Source organism: Dreissena polymorpha, chromosome 7 (genome assembly GCF_020536995.1).
Source record: "Dreissena polymorpha isolate Duluth1 chromosome 7, UMN_Dpol_1.0, whole genome shotgun sequence".
Lineage (NCBI taxonomy): Eukaryota > Metazoa > Mollusca > Bivalvia > Myida > Dreissenidae > Dreissena > Dreissena polymorpha.
In genome coordinates this window covers 58,824,716-58,847,465 of record NC_068361.1, presented here as the reverse complement: position 1 = coordinate 58,847,465, position 22,750 = coordinate 58,824,716, and the positions used below count along the sequence as shown (strand labels likewise).

Below are 22,750 nucleotides of genomic sequence, written 5' to 3'. Positions count from 1 at the left end.
GTTTTGGTTTACATTTTACAATTAATAACATCTAACAGAAGATGTAAACATATTTATCTTTAATTTCTTAAATTTAAAAAAAAGTAACAAAACAAACAAACCATTGTATAACCACATTGCTATTATTATGAGTTGACGCTGTGTGTTTATTAGATATTTGAATGTGTTTTTGTCGCTAACGTTTGTCATTAAGTAAACTGTACCTGTTATCATCTTCATCAACATGAAATGGCTATTTGAACAATAGATGTGTAGTATTCTTAGTATAAACTGTTAGTATTTTCGGTTTCGAGAAAGTCGTTCTTGAATCGATTTTGTTAATGTTCTTTAACAACGCTGCGTTCATAGTACATCTAAGATAAAAAGAGATGAAGTGGTTGACATTTTAATTTATTTGTACTTAACACTCGTTTATACAGATAAGTAATTATGTAACTTCGTTCAGATTTTACGACGAAACTAATGCACACGTGTCTTGGTAATAACACAAACAAATTATATTAATTGCATTGCTCATTATTTGGAATAAGTTTCATGGCAATTGTATAACCTAGGAACTAGCTTTTTGCATGGCCTTTAGTGTAAAGCGTATGTTCCTTTGCAATTGTTTTAATGTGTACGTTTATTAGATTGAGTCAATATTTTCTGTACACATAGCATATCGTTGTCGTGTAAATGCGTCTGATTCCGTCCGTCTCATTTAAGTTTTTGTGCTTTTTGTGACTTGTTTTTACTTCTCTTCGTCGAAGCCGTCGGATGAAATTATAAACAAGTTTGAAATAGCTAAGCCTTAAGTGTTAAAACGTGTGAAATTTCAAAATAAAAAATGTTATTGTTATTATATTGAATGAAATGTGTGTCCTTTTGTTTTCGGTAAATTGCTGACCCTTACAAAAAGTGTTAACTGTGTTTAGTTGAAGAATAAGATATAACTTACATGATTTGTACGTACATCTACAACGATATTATCATTCACATTTTATTACGTAATATTTTTAAGAACTCTAAACACATTCAAACCTTGACAAATAACAAATATTTCGTCTGTTTAATAATCACGTATAGACAACTTTTGTTCCTTCTGCTCACAAAATCAATACATCTAGTGCAATTATTCACACTGAAAAGTTTCCTGACAATTATCTACCGCTTTGGATGTCAAACTGTAAGTCGAGTAATATTTCAGGTAATACATAGTCAACAAAACAATGTTGTCACTCAAAATATGTTATACGAAAAATTGAAATTGACAAAATTGCATTATTTTTGTGTCATATAAATTTGTTTAAATATTTCTTATTAAGTTTACCAGGATAACTGAGCTATAGTGAGTTGGTCATTCTCGCAAAGCAGCTCGCGGTTCTTTCGTGTGCACATTTCAAACAAGTAGAATCAATTTTGCATGTTTAACATCTTCATTAAAAACGTTCACTATCTAATTGAGGTACCACACACAGCCTTAATACGCTGCTCACACTTAATGTTTTTCTAAGTTTGTTTCCTTTAAGTTTTAAAATTTCGAACAGGTTTGTGATTACAATTGGCTTAGATTTCAAGATAAACCTACGGCCAAAATTTAATCAAATTTAAGGCATGTGTGTTCTTGAGTGAAAACACGTTTAATTTTAAGATATGAACACGTTGTGACATTGGCCTAGGTAGTATTATGTTTAAATTTCTAACTAGCATTCAGAATTATTGAATCCTTAATGTGACTTTCAGAGATTTCAGAAGTAATTTTTTTCCACAGATTTGATTAGGCCACCTATTTAAGGAAACCACTTAATATCAAGATTTTTACTTAGCCTTAATATCGTCATGATAAACATTGATAAAGTGTCATAAAAGTTTGCCACAATTGTGTCATCTATTATGTGTAAGTGATAAAAATGATGATTACACAGTTATTTGAGATTTTATCGCATAACCTGTTTTTCAAACACGCGCTCAACAATCGACCCCAATTTTAAGAAAGGTATGCGTAAATAAGAAAAATTTCTGCGCGGAGTGTAGAAGAAAAATGTTTTATGTTAAATTCATTAAACAATTTATCATTTTTCATAAGCATAAGAACGCGAAGTGATGATCAATTTATCGATTGCTCATATATCTTTACTTGCGCTGCGTTAATTTTTAAATAAAAGTGTTTATAAAATTGATAATTAAATCCAGAACACTTGCATCAATACTTGTTTAAATACTGTGTGGTTAACCGTGGCTAAACAAAAATTAATTCGAGGAAAATATTTAAAAACAAGTTATCAAATTAATGGTTTCTGTATTACATTTGATTGGTGTATTAGTTGTCATAGTGGAAAGATTATTTAAGAACTTAACCTCTTAATAAACTCAAAATGTACGTATCTCAAATATTTCGTACGACATAATAAAAATCTTAGATCAAAAACCGATATCGCGAGTACGTTATCGGACATATTAAATTTTATAACAACGTTTTTTTGACAAATCATATACATTTACATGAACATAAATATACATAAAAAAGTTACATATATTTACCATTCACTGTTGCCGCACCCAGTATAAACAAACACACAAGTTTGTAAAGCCACATATTTGCTTGTCCTTTACGGTACTACTGATTCAAATTGACTGAATGAGGAAGTAAACGCAACCCATATCGCGTTGTAAAATGATTGTATTAAGTGTCCTGGTTGTTATAAATGTGTAGCTGATCTATTAGTATGATATTTTAGCAATCTATTTTTAAATGTGTCGCCAGTGTAAACGTGGTTATGTGCAACCAAATATTTGCAGAAAAACATGTTTTAATAATTTATGATGCGGTCAGACAATTGAACTATTTACCATAAATAGTTTTTTAAACATATTATTGTTATTTTCTTCAAAAAGTTTACAATAGAGAATAACAATTTTAACTTAATATAATAATCATTTAAGATCATATAGAATAAATTATTGAAACTTGAATGTTGAAGTTCATTAGCTGCACATATATCAACACGGACAGTGTTAATACTATATACCTTTCCGTCAATATCATCGGTGAGCATTCCCTTACTACACATGAACGCCATGTGTAAACAGTTTGCTTTTCAAATTACACATGTCCCAAGATATACTTACATTCAATTCATGTGTGAAATACATCTGTCCATTAACATAAGAATTATATCGCTTTATGAATACTTAAATTGACTTACTTTGAAAACACACTATAGTGCTACACAATGTTTGTTTCGAAACCATGTGTATGGTAAGTAAAAGCAAATTACATTTCAATATTTGTGAAATAGCAAAACAATATGCTATTTATTGCATCTGAATTGATGTTCTTAGAATAATATATTAACAATTTGAGAGAGTGTTTTGCCGATTGAAAGTTCTAATAATTATAATGTATATAAAACTATCAATTTTATTTTTACTATTCCCTTTTTTTGAAAAAGCGCGGATATATTTATTCTTAGCATAATTGGTATATGATACTGGATGAGTTTCACCAATATTTCAGAAATGTTGTAGCATATTTTGTATTTTAAAGTGTTGGGTGACAAAGGCTTGTACATATTGATCTCATGTGCATGACGAATGTGAAAGATTCATTTTACAATTTAGAAAATAGAGATCGATTTGCATATCCATCAATAATTAAAAATTGAATTTTTGCTAGAACAAAAACGACATTCAGACATAAGAAAGTTTAGTGTATAGTGATACATATATAATCAAATGCAACTTCAGAAACATCATCAATTATGCTTAAGTCTTTTTAGTCACTCATATTTTACCTATTAACCACGCGAAGCCGAACGCTTAAAATACAAATGTTTCTCTTCAAACATTCCTCAAAAGATAACCATTTTTAAATGCAATCAATGTGTGGCGAATAAAATTTGTGCATTTTATATGCAATACGGAAGTCAGAACGGACGTTCTCAAAAACTAAATATTTACAATAGTTTAGTTATTTCACAGCACTAGTCTCATTTAATAAACTTGTTATGAAATGGGTATGGCATCGTTTAACGTACATGCGTTTTTACACACTAAACTTGCGCAGCAAGAAAAGTAAAGTAAACGAAGTATATATGTTAGCTCTTTATTTAAATACATCTGTTGCTGTAACAAATTCAAAAATAAGTGTTCATGAAATTAAACAAATACTTGTGGAAATGAAAACGACACTTGAACACATAAATCAAACATTGAAGTGTTCCTAACGTTTATATTTATGATATATATATCGCACGGAACATGTGAGCTTATCTCAAACACAATTTGTTAAGGAAATAATTTATTTTGTATCATAAACAATGAATGTTAACAGCGAGGTATTAAGACATTATACACTTTTTAATAGTAATTTCTTATACATATAAGCGTCTAAACAGTTCCTTTATCGCATTGATATAAGAACATTGACACGATAGAATTTAACTATTTTGTCAATTAAGTGACGTTATTTATAACCGTTAAACTCGCAGGATAGACACACACTGTTGGTATGAACATACTAGTAGCACAAATAAAATCCCTTAAAGTATAATAGTACCATAGACAAAGTATATTTATTATATACCGAAAACTAATAAATGGATTTGTGTGTTCAACATTTTCCTTATTGAATGTTGTTATGCACGTTCATAAAATTTTCATTTGGCTATACCATTGTCATTTTCAATGTTTATTATACTGTTTCTATGGATCACTACACTCGACAAACGATTTTCTACATAATCGTATTTAAAGTTTGGGACATATTGTAGAACAATTAAACAGATAAAACCTTCAATAAAATTATTGCGCACAAAACAAAATAAAAGTATTGGTTTTACATTGGTACACATCTTTGAAATGTAAAATTAAAAACATGGGGAATTTATTACATATATGTGACATACCTTTTTTAGATCTAATATGTGGGCATATCGGCATAACAAAAAGTTTAATTATTCTTGAGATCTCTTTTAGTATAATTTTTATTAACATATTCATGTGAATCCGTATTTGTAATCTTCTGGACTGTATTTAGCATCGGTGCTGTACAAATTATTTTGACTATTCTGTGAATTAATATAGCTAACGATTCCTTCACCCGAAACATCATTTCTGTCTAGCACACAATTACTCTAATTGCGTTCATTTCTTTCAATCATGTCTTCATAATTTGTTTCTTAACCGTCTTGAAACCGTCGTCGGGATTGACCTTCTGCCGGTTAAATCGTCCAACACGGTATCACTCTTCGGAAATAATTAAATGTAAATGGCAGATATCGTGTTATATACCAACAACTTTTTGTCTCATCCGTACGTGAGCGACAACTAGCTGATATGGTGTTCCTTATCTGTCTGTAGGGATTCAGATTGACTATAAACATGCCAGCGAAGGTTAAGGGGTCGTAAATAGAGACAGGGGGACCTCTATTGCTAGCCCTCGTCGGATGATAAACTTTGCAGATTGTATGTCACTTGATGTGCTGTTTCCACTACACTCATTATATTCCATCATTCATTATACAAATATTCAATAAGCGGTGATCTTTGTCAATAACGATTTCTGGTAAACAGTATGTAATACTGCATGATTTGTTTATGTTTAAAAGCGTTAATAGCCATTAAAAGCTAGTTTGATGTGTATGTACTTAGCAATCAATTGGAAAATGAAAATGGAACAAAATAGTTGTGATATATTTTCATGTGTTGATACAAATGAAAGGGGAGGGGTTAACACATGTTTTTAAAGTGTGTCATAAAGTAACTTCCATTTCATTTAAGCTCAATATATAGGCTTGTTCTTAGATGCATTTGTTTGTCAAATGTACATCTATTTAATATTGACTCACTGTGTTGTTAGTGCGACTTCTGTTATATTCAATTAATGATGGAAACAAAATAAAATGAATATTAAGGGAACTACATCGAAGGGCTTGGAATTGATCGATGCGACATTGACTTTTACTCTAATTACGAATGCAAAAAAAACCAGTAATAAGAATCTGACATACCAACTAAATGGCTATGTGAGCAACTATATAATTTGAAAGGCTTGGTTATACTGTCAACATCTCTTAAATAATTAATTAAATATAAATGCTTTATCGTATGATGGCTAAGCTTTGTAAGTTGTCATATTATTTGATTAATATGATCATCTGACATATTCCTGTTATTTAGAATATCCATTCCACTAAGGTTTAGATATTTGGTATTTGGCATCTTCATTGACTTAGGTATTACAATTATTACAATTTTTACATGCACCACTTTGTAACAAAGTTCCTACAGGTGCTACATGATATCCACGTTAAAAATATACCTATCTGATAATAATACTTTTGTTGTAACATCAATTTCCCTACAACACGTTTCGTATTATAATCCATACCTTCTTTTGAGTACAGCGATTATTATGGCTCCGCCAACAAGAAACAGGATACCGACCGAAACACCGATACCTATCCCCAGGGCGGGGTGAATCTAAACATTCAGAATAAAACCTAATTGCCAAACTATATAACAGTTTATGTTTGGAAACATCGTACCTTATACGCATTTGACCGACAAAAATAACGAACAAATCGTAGTTACTAAACCAATCACGGTTGTTTTATAGCTGGGGATGAATGGGACGAATGCCGCAAAATAATGTGAATGTTTTACAATGAATACAGTAATATTTTCGTATATTGAATTCTCATCAACTGTCGTCCAACATTACAATTGGTATACTTCATACAATGGAAATATTTTCATGTGAAATAAAGGATAATTTCAATCATATTACATGAATGAATATCTTGACAATGTATTTAACAGAATCCTTAAAGAAAGAAAATTACTTGGTTACAAAATAAAGAAACAAAATCATACTTTCCGAGTTGGTGTGAATGCCTTCTTCAATAATTACGTCATTTCTAGTTGTAGATTTATTGTCCGTTACTAATGTCGTATTTATTGGTGACACTCTACCTGTAAAGCCAAATGTGAATTGGAAATGAGACCTCGTCTAGAAACCCAGAAATGTCAGACAGACAGACAGACAGACATTTATTTGACTTGCACAATGCACATCGTCAACAACACATGTGGTTGGTATTGATATATGTCAACATGTATATGCGCAGAAAACAAGTGTCAACAAACATGAATATTTACAAAACAAATCTATACAGAAGTACAGAGGATGAACAATTTGAAAATTAAGTTATACGATTTAACAAATTCAATCTAATACTCAACGATTCCTTAACAAATAAACAAAGTTTTATTATTTCAGACCTATTGGTTGATTGAAGCAATTGTACATACTTCATAACAGATGGATTATTATAGTAATATTTTTTAATGTATTTCTTTCTTATATCAACAAATGTTAAACAAATGCATACAAAATGAAATTCGTCCTCAATATCCGTGGCATTACAACAAAGACAATATCGTTCTTGTCTAGCAATATTGTTTCCATTATATCTACCAGTCTGTATACATAAGGTGTGAACAGATAATCTTAATCGGCATTTATACAACCATAATTTTTTTGGAACTTAGTTTAGGTAAGTCTCATATTCAAGATTTGACTTAAATGTTCTATAAATATCTAACATTGAACTATCTTCTAGTGTACGGTGCCAATTTTTGTCACAGTATACCACATACGTCAGACCTGCAATTACCCCATCAACATATTCCGAGAAAAGTGAGGTCCTTTACGAAGTAACTACACCTGACGTAATTTATACAAAAAAGTTTAACAAATATATTCAAATCAGTTTTCTGAACAGTACAAAAATACTACCAGTATTAGTTTGTTATCGTTCGATATCGTTCACTTCAGTGTCACATGCAGTCTCACCGTGTCTTTTTTTTGTGCTCGCACTAAAAATTGACCCACATATTTATTATAAATACACATATGCTAAGATACTAAACCAATATTCTAATTGCACAGCAGCATTGAACACCTAAATTTAGTATTTAATTGCTATATTTATAGAATAGTCGTTGGTTGGAAAACATTTGGATTTACGGATATGTACGAAACTATGCGGTATTGCCCGAAGTTCATTAGAATACTAATACCTCATATAACATCCGTACTATGGCAACACACGGACCTAGACTCCCTGACTAATTATTATCAGATTTGTTTCTTTTAATTGTCAAACTTGTTTGAAACATTTGCTTTCTCCACAAGAGCCACGATTATGCAAATTACAACCAGTTAGAAACTGTCGCAGTGACACAAAAAGGGCTATCTAACTTTCTGGCTGTTAACAAATTCGGTTATCAATACATACAAGAGGGTTTCAGTAAATACTTAAATTGTTGCTCAAAGTCACAATTCACAAATCAAAGTAACATTGTTTACCTGCGAGACAAAGAGCTATTTTCATGCCCTTGTTGTTTAAAACCCCAATTATTATGCTGCTTCTCACTGCATACACATACATGTACTTGTCGGTTGAAAAAATGGAAAAAATTCCTACAACATAGGCACTCTTTATTTAATTAAAACCATATCTCTCGCATACAATGTCATCATACATATAAAAAAATGCTTATGATAAATTATGATTACACAACATTATTATGGTAATTTTTTACACTAACCGAATTGCGAATGTGATATTCATTGAAAATCGTTCTGTTTGTATGTTTAATCGACTTAATTGCTAATTCTAAAATGTAGCTTTTTGAACAAAAGCAATTATCAAACCTTTCAAGGAGAGTTTTATCAATATGTTTGCTCTGAAATTCCAGTCCCGTAGTATTGTTTCTGAACTTCAGTAAAGCCGGTGTTTGTTATGCTTCGTGCAAATGATGGATATCGTCCGTTTGTTAAGCATAGTTTGTTGCCAGCCGACCATTCAGATGTGTAAGTATCAGCTATCGTAGCAGTTGTCGTGATATCTACAAATGAACAACGCGGTATGTGTTGTAATAATTGTAAAATTTAATAAGCATCCATGGTTAAAAAAACAATCTAAAGACGTACTGAAGTGGTAAATGGTAAGTTTTGTTCAATAACTAGTACTTAATAAACACCTAGTTTATGTCCATATTAATATATAAGAGCTTGCAAAATAAGAAATAAGAAATAATTGATCTGTACATGTTAGGTTTTATGGTCATCGCCGAAGAGTGGATAAGAAAGGTATTAATCCAAGTACTTTTGGGACACGCTTCTTAGTATTAACGGAACTGACTTCATAACACTATCCGCCCAAGATTTTTTGCAATATAACCCACAACTACTTTTCTTCTTAGTTTATATTAAAAACATGTACACTAAAACTATGAAAATAATAGAAATATAGTAAAATCAAACAAAATAGTACATTTGTAATTCGCATTGCAACACATTGACCGTTTTGGATCTGTTCCTGAACACAGTTGACACTTAAAATGTGGGTAAAAATGCGTCCGACAATCCCCTTTGGGTTTATGACCAGAGTCACCGACAAGTGATTTATTCACTGTGTATAACACATTTTGCATTAAGAATGTGTATTTTAAATTAAAACTAATAACATCGAGTTAATGTGAAGAGAAGGAAAGTGTATAAGAATAAAAAATTCAGCTAATTACGCTTAATTTGTTTGGCTGTTGATAAAGTATTTTCTATAAATTTGAAAATAAACGTTGATATTATAATTACCTTACATGATAAAACTGCTTGTAAAAATGTTTCACATGTTTACCGGTAGTATGAGAATAAAATAATATATGGTATATATACAAAATTGAACTAATGTTTGACTAGAGTCAACTTACGTCAGTTTGTTATAAGAAATTCTTCACTTAAATTTTCGATAGTTTTTTTTTCAACTGTACAATAAACATTGACATTAAAATCGCTTACCATTTATCTGGGTGTAAATCTCCGAATAGTTATTACAAAGGCTGTTGTGGTTGCCACCTTTGCATCTCGTTTCAATTGTGTCCAAAGACCCCATGACGCAGTTGCACAGCAAATCTGACAGCTAACAGACACCAAAAGCAATCAAAATTTAATTCAGATTTTTTGTATCTTTTTGTATTTTTGAATTTGAAGCTTTTCATGGTTGTTTGTTGTTGTTTATTTTTTTATGGCATTACATTTCTTACTTTGAAAACCCAAACGTGTTTTGATTACCAACTAAATTTCGTTGAAAGATTTGATAGAACTGGTCTGTACTCATAACTTACTATGTATGTGTGTGAAGTTTATTTGCCATTCGCTTTAAAAGTACATAAAATATTATACATTCTTTATCGTATATGAAGATGTGTTGACTCAATTTTGTGCATAAAACATAAGTGACATGTTCAAGTTCTCTGATTGACATGTTCAAGTTCTCTGATGTATTTACCGTGTAGTTTGACAGACTTTGACGTTGTTACATGGAAAGGCTGTTCATCAAAAGCTGACAGTAGCAAGCATCAATATAAATAAAAAAAATGTACATATGTACCTTTAACTTCCAGATTAAACAGAAATAAAACGAAGAAACCCAACGTACATCCACATTTCGATTCGATTGTAAAGACTCGTTCCTTCTTTCTTGTCGTAACGATATTGATTTTCAAAGGTAGTTAACGCCTTGTGAGATAACAAGTTCAATATATTTATATCGCGAACGTAAAGAAAACTTAATCTGCTTAAAACGCTAATGCCCTGATATGGCAATTCGAACAAACAATGGTAAAATGTCGGCTATACAAACTGTTAATAATTTTCTTGTCGCTTATAAATCATTATTTACTTACATATTCTGTAATAACGCTGCATACAAATTAATTTAATAATATTTAGCCGTTGACATTTGAATTATTTCGTTCCCGACATTTTTCAGATAATTAAAAATTAAATAAGCTCGATATACAGTTTCTTAGTTTGTATTGCATATTCATAATATGGAAAATATTTTATAATCATGGTCTTATCTTAAGCCAATGTCGTTCACACCGATGCAGCTATTGGCAGGTACTTTCTTATAAACGATAGGTTTTGCCTGTTTGTGTTTACATCGTAAAGACTTCTTCGAACACACATCATAAATATGTCGTATTTATGAGTTTGAGTTCGTTCATTTCATATTTCGTTTGCATTTGATTCTACTCAAAATATCAAAACGACTGCATCTGACCGTACGTCCCCGTACGTCACAGTCGCCACCTTCGTCGTTGCATATATCCGTTATTTAAAGGAGTTTAATGAAACGGCACATATAATTTCATGTCCTACATTATGTTGGTCATATGAAGTAGGTATTATTGTCTTTTTACAAATTTTGATTCTGTGTTGTTGTTTTTTTTGTTTCATGAAGCTACGCTTTTCGAATAAAAGCATTGTTTTGAATACCAATTTCCATTTTATAAGGTACACATTATCGATTATTATGTTTTTGTTTGTAGTACACCCGTTTTTTATTTTGTTGCAAAGTATTCCATTGGCAACAATGTGTTGTATCATTTAGTTCTTGTCTTGCGGGATTTTATCACATTCAAAAACACTCTTTACCACAAGAACACTAGCGGCATTTAAACAATAAAAACGACGGAAAAAATGTCTGTATTAACAATTTGAAGACAAAACATTAACTTTTAAGTGTGTGATGCTAATGTGAATAAGTATAAAGTATTTGGTATAACCTCGAATAATCCTATTTAATATTTGACTTGTGTTCTCATATTAGTTAACACCAAGTCAAAAGAATTTTAAATCATATGGAGATACTTCATATTATAATTTTGAGGTCCATTACTAAGTTTCCTTAGAAATAAAACATATAACAGTACACAGTCAACAACAATACAATTCATTACAGCTCAAACATTGTTTAAACATAAAGTCATTAGAATATATGTGATAACATGTCATTCAAACTTCTTTTCCAGAAAACTGAACAACAACTCAAAGCAGAACGACATATATTGCTTTATAAAAATGTGTTTAATCATGGATATTTTTCTGAAAAAAAGAGTTATTATTACCTAAAAATGCATTATATTTGAAATATTCTAAATTCAGTGTTAGATCATAATCAAAGAAACATAAATAAATAAAGGGTGACTATTGGACAGACTGTATGTTTATTGTGCGTGGCTTAAAGACAGAGGATTGTGATACATTGTCATATTGTCCTTGCAGATCCTGATATAGTTCGTATTCATTTTTAAAAAACCTACTCATACAGTATTTATCGTATTAATAAAATTGTAAAAATTGTGTTTTCGACATGAAAATATGTCGAAGCTTACATACATATTTCGATTTAACAGTTCAGCACTGTATTTGTGTTATTTTGCTATTAATAGTTTGCATCAATTCATAACATTTTTAAAATTACAGAGCATATAAACTTAGACTGAAAGAAGGGATACCTTATAGCTTAGGGGTTTACCTTGAAGTACTATTCGAAAGAATGTGTTGTAGTTCGCACATGACCATGTAAGCTAATACAATTTCAATATTAATAAAACAGTTTTTAGAGTGAGTTTTTTGATTTACGTGTTTTAATACATGATCAGCACTATTGTATGAATCTTTGACGCTAGCCTTAAATTGCCAACAGTGTCTCTTTAATCAATTCACGCGAACGTGCAGTGTTCGTTTATTGTTTGCGATATGAGAAATGCATAGTTTGTGTATTGTCCGATTGGATGGATTGGATATCTTTCTTCTTTAAACTACTGCAGACGGTGTTTCCTACACGATAATTAACACTATATTGCGTTACTTATGATAAATCATATACGATGATGACTTATGATAAATCATTTAAGAATAATCATGTTTATAACAGCTGTATGTCCATAATTATATTTCACTCATTTAACAGTTTTTCTAAGTGCAGCCATTTTACGCAGTTCACATAAAACATTATTTGAGGTGAACTGCCATGACACGGGCCGGTTCGTTAAAACCGGTAAACTGTTTCGAGTAAAACAGAAGAACTAGCACCTAACTTATTTTTAAATGCTTACTATAGTTTATTTCTTGTTGCTTATAGGTTGACGATATGTAACACAATTTTAGTTGGTGCACTTTTCAAACAAAACCAGGATGAAGTTAATCAAGCAGAAAACTATTTTGAATAATTACACATTTTTGTTTCACTTTTTGTTACTTAGATCCAGTTTAGGATCGTACCATGTTGTTGTGCATTACAAATTGTCACCGATGTCATCATGCATGTTTTTTGTTTTATTTATATAACGTATGTGTCACTCCGATCCGCGTTAAGAGCTTTGTACAAAGTTGTTTTGAATACAACTTGCCAATAATACAAAGCAGTATGAAAGCGTAGCTAAATACACTTGGTGCTCGAATCTTAATGTTTCCAACTTACGTCAGGCATTAGACAAATGACTCGTTAATGAGCGAAATGTAACAATAGGCATACATGTAGAATGATAACATAGTTTATTATATGAAAACTTATGACTTGAAATTGATTAATACTATCAAGCACATGCAAGATAAACGTTGAAATACGGGAAACATTGTGGAAAATGTTTAAACAACTGACTTTATATCCGTAAAATAACTTAATTTCAATATGCAAGTCCCATAATTATGCAACATATATTATTTTATTGAAATTCCCCTGATAAACGTACATAATACAATCACCGTAAATGATTAAATGGAACCAGTTGTTGTTAAAGTATTATATTGATCCAGTTGTAATTAAAATCTTATTTTATCTTTTAAGTACGAATTTATTTTATTATGTTTATGTTTAAAATAAAATAAAATAATACTTACGTAACGTATTAAGTCCCAAGTATGCAACAGCCATGGCATTACTTATATATGCGGAGTAGTGGCTTTAATTTTTGTGCATGCATATTTTAATCGTCAACATATCGAATACCGTTAAGACCGGATTGGATATTTTAATGACATTGACAAAAAGACAATTTAACAAGATATAACAGGTAAACAGGATACAAATGTAATTTTTTCAATAAAATGAATTACAGATTCAAAGCCTAACTCGTTGTTTTATTGCTTGCGAAGAGCTAAAAGTAGTCATATAAATATTACAGCTGCGTCTGTAGAGTTTAATGCAAAACTGCATTTCAGCGTGCATACTGAATAAGTTGAAGTGTTCATTTTGGTAAAAAGGAAAGATTATATTGATATATTTGTTATAATAGTTTTATGATTATTCAAATGTTCATTCTAATACTAATACTATGATTTTACATATTTATTTGTATTGTGTTTTTTATTTGAAAATAATGTACGGAATAGTGTCACAGACATATTATTCTTATTTGATTTTTACTTATTCTATTTATCACGGATTTCCTCATCCTGATTCTAATATTCATCCTACTCATCATCACTCTGATTGTAATCGTTGTTGGACTCGTTCAAGTCGTCGTAAAACCAATTTTGCCACATCCATCTCAACCAAATGTTACCACCCTCATCATCATCGCTTTCATTATTGTGGTCATGATCATTTTATTTAACACTAGTCTTAAATATCATACATAAGTATTTCGCCGACTTGTTTGTAGATGCATCTATTGCTGCGATTAGGTCTGGCATGTTCGTTGATTGAGGGATGTTTTCCAAGTAAGGTAACAATTTAGGTAGGCAAAAATATTTCATTGGACACGTATCAGGCTTGTTTTATTAACTGATAAACTTCGAAACTGGGACAAAACTTTCGATTGAAAGTAACGGTTTTAGGACCGATGTCGTGTTTTACCCCAAACTCTGTTTTTTTAGATCAATGAGCTTTGAATGCAATCAAGCTAAAAATATAGGTTATACTTTGGAGCCATTTTGCAAATAAAAATGATGTCTTTTTTAGTTATAAAATGTATCCTATATGCGTCTGCAATATGTTGATGCATATCATTGAGGGATGCGCTAACAAGATGACTGATTCGGGTGCGTTTATTGAAACACTGTGCTTTTGTCGAAATTGCACTTCCCCAAAACCCTGTTTTCTAGGTAATTCTTGGAAAATTGGAATTTTCTGAGACGTTATATAATATATTTTCTCATTCAAATGTACAAAATGAGACATGATCCTCGCAAAGAATGCTTGCACTATATGACATAAATAAATTGCACGAAACATGTGTATGAAATTTGCATTATTGAAGCTACTCGGCATTTTATTTTATGTAAACTAACCTGAACCAAATCTAATATTGCAACACCAGCTTACTCAAGTTGGCAATGGTGGGTATATATCATACGGATATTTGAAACAATCAAACAAATCAGAAAATTGGGCAATGTCATGGTTCCGTATTTCATTTAAGCTTATTGGTATGCGTGTCAGAGATGTATAGTGAGTAGTTATATAAAACAAACATTGGCATTAAATATGGCGTTCAATTGTAAGTAGATATGTACAATAAAATACGTAGATGGCATTTAAAATACAACAATCGGTGGACATATTTAAAATAGCATGTAATAAGCCAATTGTGCGCCATATTGTCATCTGTCCATAAGTCGGCAACTGTTTGGTTTAAACAGATTAGATACAAAACCAACTCGTTTCGGACAAACCGGGCACATGTCCGCCATGAGAAGGCATTAGCTTGTGCCGTCGGGAATGCGCGTCCGATAATGACTGCCCAGATGCACTGAAATGCTGCCACGATAGCAGCTCTTTGGACGTCTGCAAGACACCAATACATACGTGTTAAATGGGGCAAATACAAATTGTTTGGCTGAAATGTACACTTGCATAGTTTATACTTGTTAAGTATTGACCAAATTTTCACGCAAATCTTGCTTTATCCCATCATAACGCAGGTATTGAAGAAATAATACCTAGTCTAATAAACGATACTTAAGCTTTGTTTAAAACATCATAAACACGCAGTTAAGTGTTTCGTGTTGTTCAGTTTGTTTTATTTTTCCATTTTCAAAATAAACACAGAAACATTCAATGACTATAGGATGTATATAATAAATACTAAGCATGTTTTTATTAGGATGAGAATCTGAACATAATTCCGATGCTCTGTGGATGGTCTCCTTGGCCTAGATAAATAAACTTATCTGTAAATAACACTTGCTACGTATTCTTTATATAATCGATTCACCATTTCCGCTTGCTTTATATTTTCTAGTATTCTAATAAAACAAATCAATAACAATATTAAAATCATCATTTGATGCAACCCAACGGCAAAACACACACACACAGCTTTTTGTTTATACAAAACAGACATTTTGCTTTAAATATATTTGAAGAGTTTAATTTATTGTTAATAAGAAGCAAAATGTGTTTCTTTATACACTTTTCTGTTTTCGTCGCGTTGCTTTCCTTACAGTAAAGAACCCTCATTGCCCGTGCTGCCCCGATGGTAATGGCTAGATCAAGTTTGAATGAAGACAAAGGGGTTGATCAAGAGGTGTTAAGGGAGTGTGCTTAATATTTTGTGTATAAAATACAATTTAAGCACATACAGCGTTTTTCGTGTGTGTTTTATTTCCATATGCCATAGACCTATTCGCAACACACATATTCCTTATGACAAATTAATTGCTGTTTCTGTCGTTCGTTTCGACATAACAAAACATTATGCACTGATACACGTTATCAGAACACGATACATGCTCCATTTTCTTTGTAAATGTATGCGAGTTTCCAGAATAGTTATCTCCACGTGTTACAAGGCATATTGTTGAGAATGACCTTGATGTGATTTACTGAGTTATTGCCCTGTATTGATTAAGACATATACAATAATCTGAGCGCAACATCTTCTACATATTTTATGCGATTTTCAAAGGTTTGCAAACAATAATTTCCAAACGGTCAATGCATATCGGTAAGTTTTAGTACTTTTCATAAGGAATTGTATCCTTTTGTGTAAAATATTATATTGAAGCTTCTTATTTTTCGTCAGATTATCACAAAACGTTTACAAACAAATTAGTGTAAGAGCTACAGCCCAAGGCTTTGCGATTACGTTATAATAGGCGTTATTGTCGTATTTATATATATGCATATATATATATATATATATATATATACATGTGACATGGTATACTCTGTATCTGACATTTTTGTTTTGCATAGTATGTACTTATGTTGTTCATCGTGTTTGTCGTTTGAAGGTCGTTTTAATCGGTTCACACTCACAATGCCTTGCATTGAGCAATAAAGGTGCATATCCCAGTTTTAATTATAGTTGAATTTGGTGCAATATGTTACTGTCCGCTATTGTACAGAAACTCCGCTGTATGCCTTACATGTAAGGTAAGGACTTACGAATGTAAACAGTAATACTGTTTCATGAGTTTAAATAGTAAAACATGTTATCACATACGTCACACAATAATTTTTTTGTAAAAGTAGTGAATAAGCCAATGTAAAAGCGTTCTAATTAATGTTGAACGTAAGCTTTTAACTGTTTATGTTAAATCCATGTACTGCTTGATTATTGGTGTAGTCTTAAAAAGCTTATTTTAGTAACTGCGATACAATTCCGAACACTTAGATGGGTCTTTCGACATTCTCCGGCGGCAAACGATTATGAAATAACATGATGTCATAAATAAGCGTACTTGCCTTGACTGTTAATTACGAAACAGTTGAAATCATATTGCAAATTTGATTCCCTGACGCTGATGAAAGCGTGTTTCTCATGTGTTTTTATAAATGAGATGTTTCACATATCAACACTTGATACGGTCGGATGACTTTAGCTTATATACATGTCTAACAGGATACAAGGTAAGTCAATCTAGTGTTATGAATGTTATTACGTAATGTTTTCAGATTGGACCCGAGCCAAACAATATTCGTATACAACCACAACATGCCCGTTACGAATAAAATAAACAAAAATGAAACGCCAGCTGCACCAGCAGGATAAACGCTTATTACAGTCTATGCTATTTAGCCAAGGTCCCTGAGTTGTGGCTACTTCAAATAATAAGCAACCCCATAAGTAACCCCAGACACTTTTCAGTTTATATAAGAGATTCACAATGTTACCGAAACGAATGCACACCATGCTTTTGTCCCGTTGGTCTATAAACGCTTGATACGTTTATCAATTTTCAATTTGATTTATTTTGCTAAATATAAAAATTAAGAATAATTATTTTCAGATATATGTCGATAACTATAGCTAACTCATATATGTTTTTTTACTCAACATGTATTTATATGAAAATATATATTGTAATATCTATTTTCAAATGAAATGCAATTGCTCGAGTTGGAGTGCAAATAAGATGTTTCTAGTATAGAAACAAAATATAGCATCCTACATATTTCTAGATGCATACATGTTGTACTTGCCATTATGTTTTATTTATTTTGATGCTTAATAGGCAAAGATTTGTAACAATCGTTTGCTGGTCCAATGACACATTGATGGCGTTTTTCAATGAGAAATATTGTTTGATTTATAGCACGTATCTATCATCTAAATTCCGAACAAGGATTGGACCATGATTATGTTCATTACAACATGTCACCGATTTAATAAGACATAAATTTTGATGTTTTACACGCTGATATCACATACATCAGGTTAATTGCTTCGTACCATGTAGTTCAGAATACGGCTTGCACTGATTGAAACTGCGTGATGTTAAATGGACTCGCTCAGATGTTGACGTTTTGTTCTATATTTCGTCCGAAATAAGGCAAATGAATGAAGGTTCATAGGGTATAACGCTTCTCGAACAAATTGTAAAAACGATTGATTAAAAACTGACTTGTGTTTTGCCTTTATAATGTTTATTTAGATTTTTTACCTGTTAATACTCAGTTGCAATAATACACTATTTCTATTGATTCATTTAACAACAGAGTTTAATTAAACATTTATTCTTTCATTTTAGGGCCCCTGATCACAGAACAGAGTGTTACGTTTATGTATAAAAAAAAGAGCACTCTCCTGAACATAGTTTACTCACATAGTTGTTTTCCAAGTATCGACCACACAATTGTTTTACAAAAACTAAAACAAGTAATATCAATTTATAAAACCTTTGTTAAGGCATTTTGTTGTTTAAGATTCACTAGAATCGAGCGCTTCTATTATGTGTGGCAACGTGGCGTTAATCTGTTTTGATGGGGGTTATCCACCGTCATCATAACACATGCCATGACAATAGGATTTATAGTTAAATGAATTAGCATATACTGTATATTTTATTAAAAACTGGATAAAAACATGTAAACATGATACGAATTCAAAATTCTATTAATGAACAACACAAACACCGCATAAGATTTCGCTTCAATTTTGGCGGTGGGCCAACAATATTCATATAAATATCACAGCTGCGTCTCAAAAGTTAAATTACAAATTGAACTTCACGTGTATACTGAGTAAGTGAAGGATAGACTTTTGATAAGGTAAGTTTACATTATATCGTTGCTATATGGGTTGTATGGTAGTTCTAATACTAATAAAATGCTAATGAATATTAATGCATAATAGTATTTACTTTATATTTTAGTCAGCATCATTACCATCACCATCAACATCAACATCATCTTAATCATCTTATTGTTTTCGTCATAATTTGTATTCATCATTTAAACCGTATTCCGTTGACTTGTTTGTAGATGCATCTGCTGCTGATATTCTGTCTTGTATGTTCGTTGATTGTGGAATGTTCTACACGTAAGTACACATTTTAAAAAAGCCTAACATATTTATTTACCACGAATCAGGCTTGTATTTGTCATTGATAAGCACCAATAACAGGACAAAACTTACACTTAAAACATGATCTGACACGTTGTATTTGCCATTAAAATACGAGCTATATTGTATGTTCTTCGGATTAACCGGGCGACTAATGCGTACGTGTGTGCTTTTGTGTCTGTTGTTTAGTTACAAAACAATACGCGTCTACCTGTCTAGATTTATGTAAACATTTACGGATATCATATTTGTGGAGACAAATCGAAATCAACGAAAATGACTTTTTTTTTTAAATTGTAGTGCGTTCTTATTTTGACGGTATCGTTATTGTTTTAATAATGAGCCGGTATTCGTGGAATTACGCGCGAACAAGAATCAACATACAATTTAAGGACTTACTATGCTCTCTAAACATGTTAATTTCTCTTAATTAACTCAAGAACAAATGTAATGTAATATTATACAATCATTTTAAATTATATTTAATATTTGATCAACTATTTGTCCGACATTGTGTGACTCATCTATCTTTAGTAGGCAATATATTGCTTTAAAACAGCCTTGACGACAATCTTACTCTTTCCAGAAAAACAGGGCGCATGCCCACGTTGCGGCATTAGACCTGCTGTGTGCATATGGGATTGCGAGTCCGACAATGAATGCCCCGGCGCAAAGAAATGTTGCCAATGTAGCAGCTGCATGTTCACCTGTGAGACACCAATCTGTACGTATTTAAAATGGAAACTACACATAATTTGGAAGCAAAATGTCTTAAATACAATTATTGTTTTATTTTAAGTTAATATTTTAAAAGAATTTAGGCAAATGTTGACGTTTTTCTTGTTTAATTCCTTCATAAAACATGGATTGAAGAAATAACTATGTGTACAAACAAAGCTTCAACGCCTTGTTAAAAAGAGCATGCACGAACAGTATAGTGATGCATTTGTTTTCGTTTTCTACATGTTAATGCTACGACATTTTCATCTGTGTATAATTTATAGCTAAATAACTGCAAATGCAATAATAATGGGATAATATAATAAAAAACAATTGTTATTTGCTTTTCACGAACTCTGAAACTGTTTTCAAAGATGGTTGCATAGGTTTTCTACGCCTCCTTCAAAACGTATCTGTATTCAGCCCTAACATTTTATTCATTGTATTATAAAAAGTGTGCCTCATGGAAATGTTCGAGTAGTTTTTGTACACCAAAAATCATAACAATATTAAAACAATTATTTTACGTAATTCAAACCGCACAACATCCCTAAGTATAATGAATATATAAAACAAATCCTCCTTGCAAAAACGTCTTCATTTCTTGTTAATAGGAATTAAAAAGGATAACCTATATACACGTATTTTGTATCCCGTTTATTGTTTACAGTGGACACGTATCGTCCGTGACGTCCTGACGTCCATGACACCACCTATTTAGGGCTTCCTGATATGGGGATCGGGGTCTATTGAGTACAATGAAAACCAATGTTTTCAAAAAAGGAAGTGTTAAGATTTTGCGTTTAACATGTCTCGCATATAATGCAATTTAAGGACAAACATTTGTCTGTGTGTGTGTGTGTGTGTTTGTTTGTTGTTCACATACTATTTTAGATAACAACCAGATACCTTATTTGGAACGTATCTTATTTCTTGGTTCATAGCAGTAGCTGCGTTCTCTTATGCTATTCGACTTTTCGCAACAACTTTGACTGATACAGATTCTGAGAACATCAAAAGAGAATAATGTTGTTTACAAATGAAGCAAGATTATTTTAATTTGTCAAAATTTCCCCTGACAGAGCAATGTCCGCTTTTTCAATTTTGGAATAGACATGTCTTAATGTGTATTGACGGTAGAATTCAAACAGTGTATTGATTGTTGCGAAATTCATTTACTGATGTCATCATTTGTATAAAATAGTGAAATCTCGTAGTTATAGTTATGTATTGTTAACTGCCTCTCTGTGCTTTTTTGATAATTATTAGTGATATAATATATATATATATATATATATATATATATATATATATATATATATATATATATATATATATATATATATATATATATATATATATCACTGGTTAAAACAGTCATACATTACAGTAAAACAAATTGAAATGTACAGTTTCACTGTGAAATGAAGTCCTTTGTAATATTATGACGTCATATATCGATCAGCCTGCTCCATTTTTACATTTTGAACATGCATAAAAAACGCAAAACTTTGGAAAAAGATTTAAATATAAAGACTTATCTTTATGTGTTTAGTAAATTATAGAACTGTATTCCCTCGTAAGGTTGCGTGGTTAATATTCTCACTCTTTGATGCGCTACTGATGACAGCACTACTTTCTTTGATCCTTTTAAATAATAGTCGGCAATCAACCTAAACCAACACTTAGCTTGTATTAACTTCGCGAGGTGTATGCAGTGCTTGCCATTTGCCGTTATCAAAACGCGAGTCTGAAAGCTTTTCCAAAGAAATATAATATCAGCAGGTGAAAAAATTCAAACTAATTGTCTGCCGTGGATCGATTTGTGTAAGCGGAAAGATATAATAAAGTTGACAGTAAGTTGTAAACAGTTTCATAACATTTGAAGAAAAGGTAATTTTATACACGAGCGGGAATCATTTAAGTATACATATACATATAACAAGTTATGTTAGGCGTTTAGCGTTATGTATTCACTAGGATATCTTTTTTTAGGCAACGCACAAACCCAATTAAAATTTGGCATTTATTGCCCTACAAGAAAATGCTTTAATTAAACATACATGTTTATCATATGTTTTATGATAAACTATTTACACTTTCATTTATTATACCTTGTTTTATTATATATATTTTTCTTTCCTTATTACTATGCCACAATTAACCAGTCTTGTTCAGATTACATCAATAGATACATTTCGTGGAAATATTTAAAATTTATGTCATTTGAACATTAAGCTATCATCGAAGACGAAGTAATATTTTTGTATGCTTTTGATAAATATAAATTAACGATAGATGGGAGAAGGCTTTTAACCCGAGCAAGTAAATTTTATTTTCAGTCATTAAATTTTGTAAAGATAACCTAAAAAAATGAAACAAATAAAGGCCATTATTG

At 31.3% G+C, this 22,750-nt stretch overlaps 1 protein-coding gene and 2 long non-coding RNA genes across 3 annotated transcripts in view; 1 reads left to right on the top strand and 2 right to left on the bottom strand.

The window, feature by feature from the left end:
* Nucleotides 1-22,750, bottom strand: part of LOC127837716 (uncharacterized) — a 191,383-nt gene that overhangs the window by 141,410 nt on the left and 27,223 nt on the right. The gene's annotated exons all lie outside the window — the stretch shown is intronic.
* LOC127837722 (uncharacterized) lies at nt 8,360-10,546 on the bottom strand. The gene is made up of 3 exons (XR_008029449.1): nt 10,440-10,546; nt 9,848-9,968; nt 8,360-8,895 (listed from the first exon to the last, which is right to left on the bottom strand). It is a non-coding gene; the product is annotated as an uncharacterized LOC127837722 (long non-coding RNA).
* On the top strand, nt 19,549-21,200 carry LOC127837721 (uncharacterized). The gene is made up of 3 exons (XR_008029448.1): nt 19,549-19,608; nt 20,219-20,356; nt 21,023-21,200. It is a non-coding gene; the product is annotated as an uncharacterized LOC127837721 (long non-coding RNA).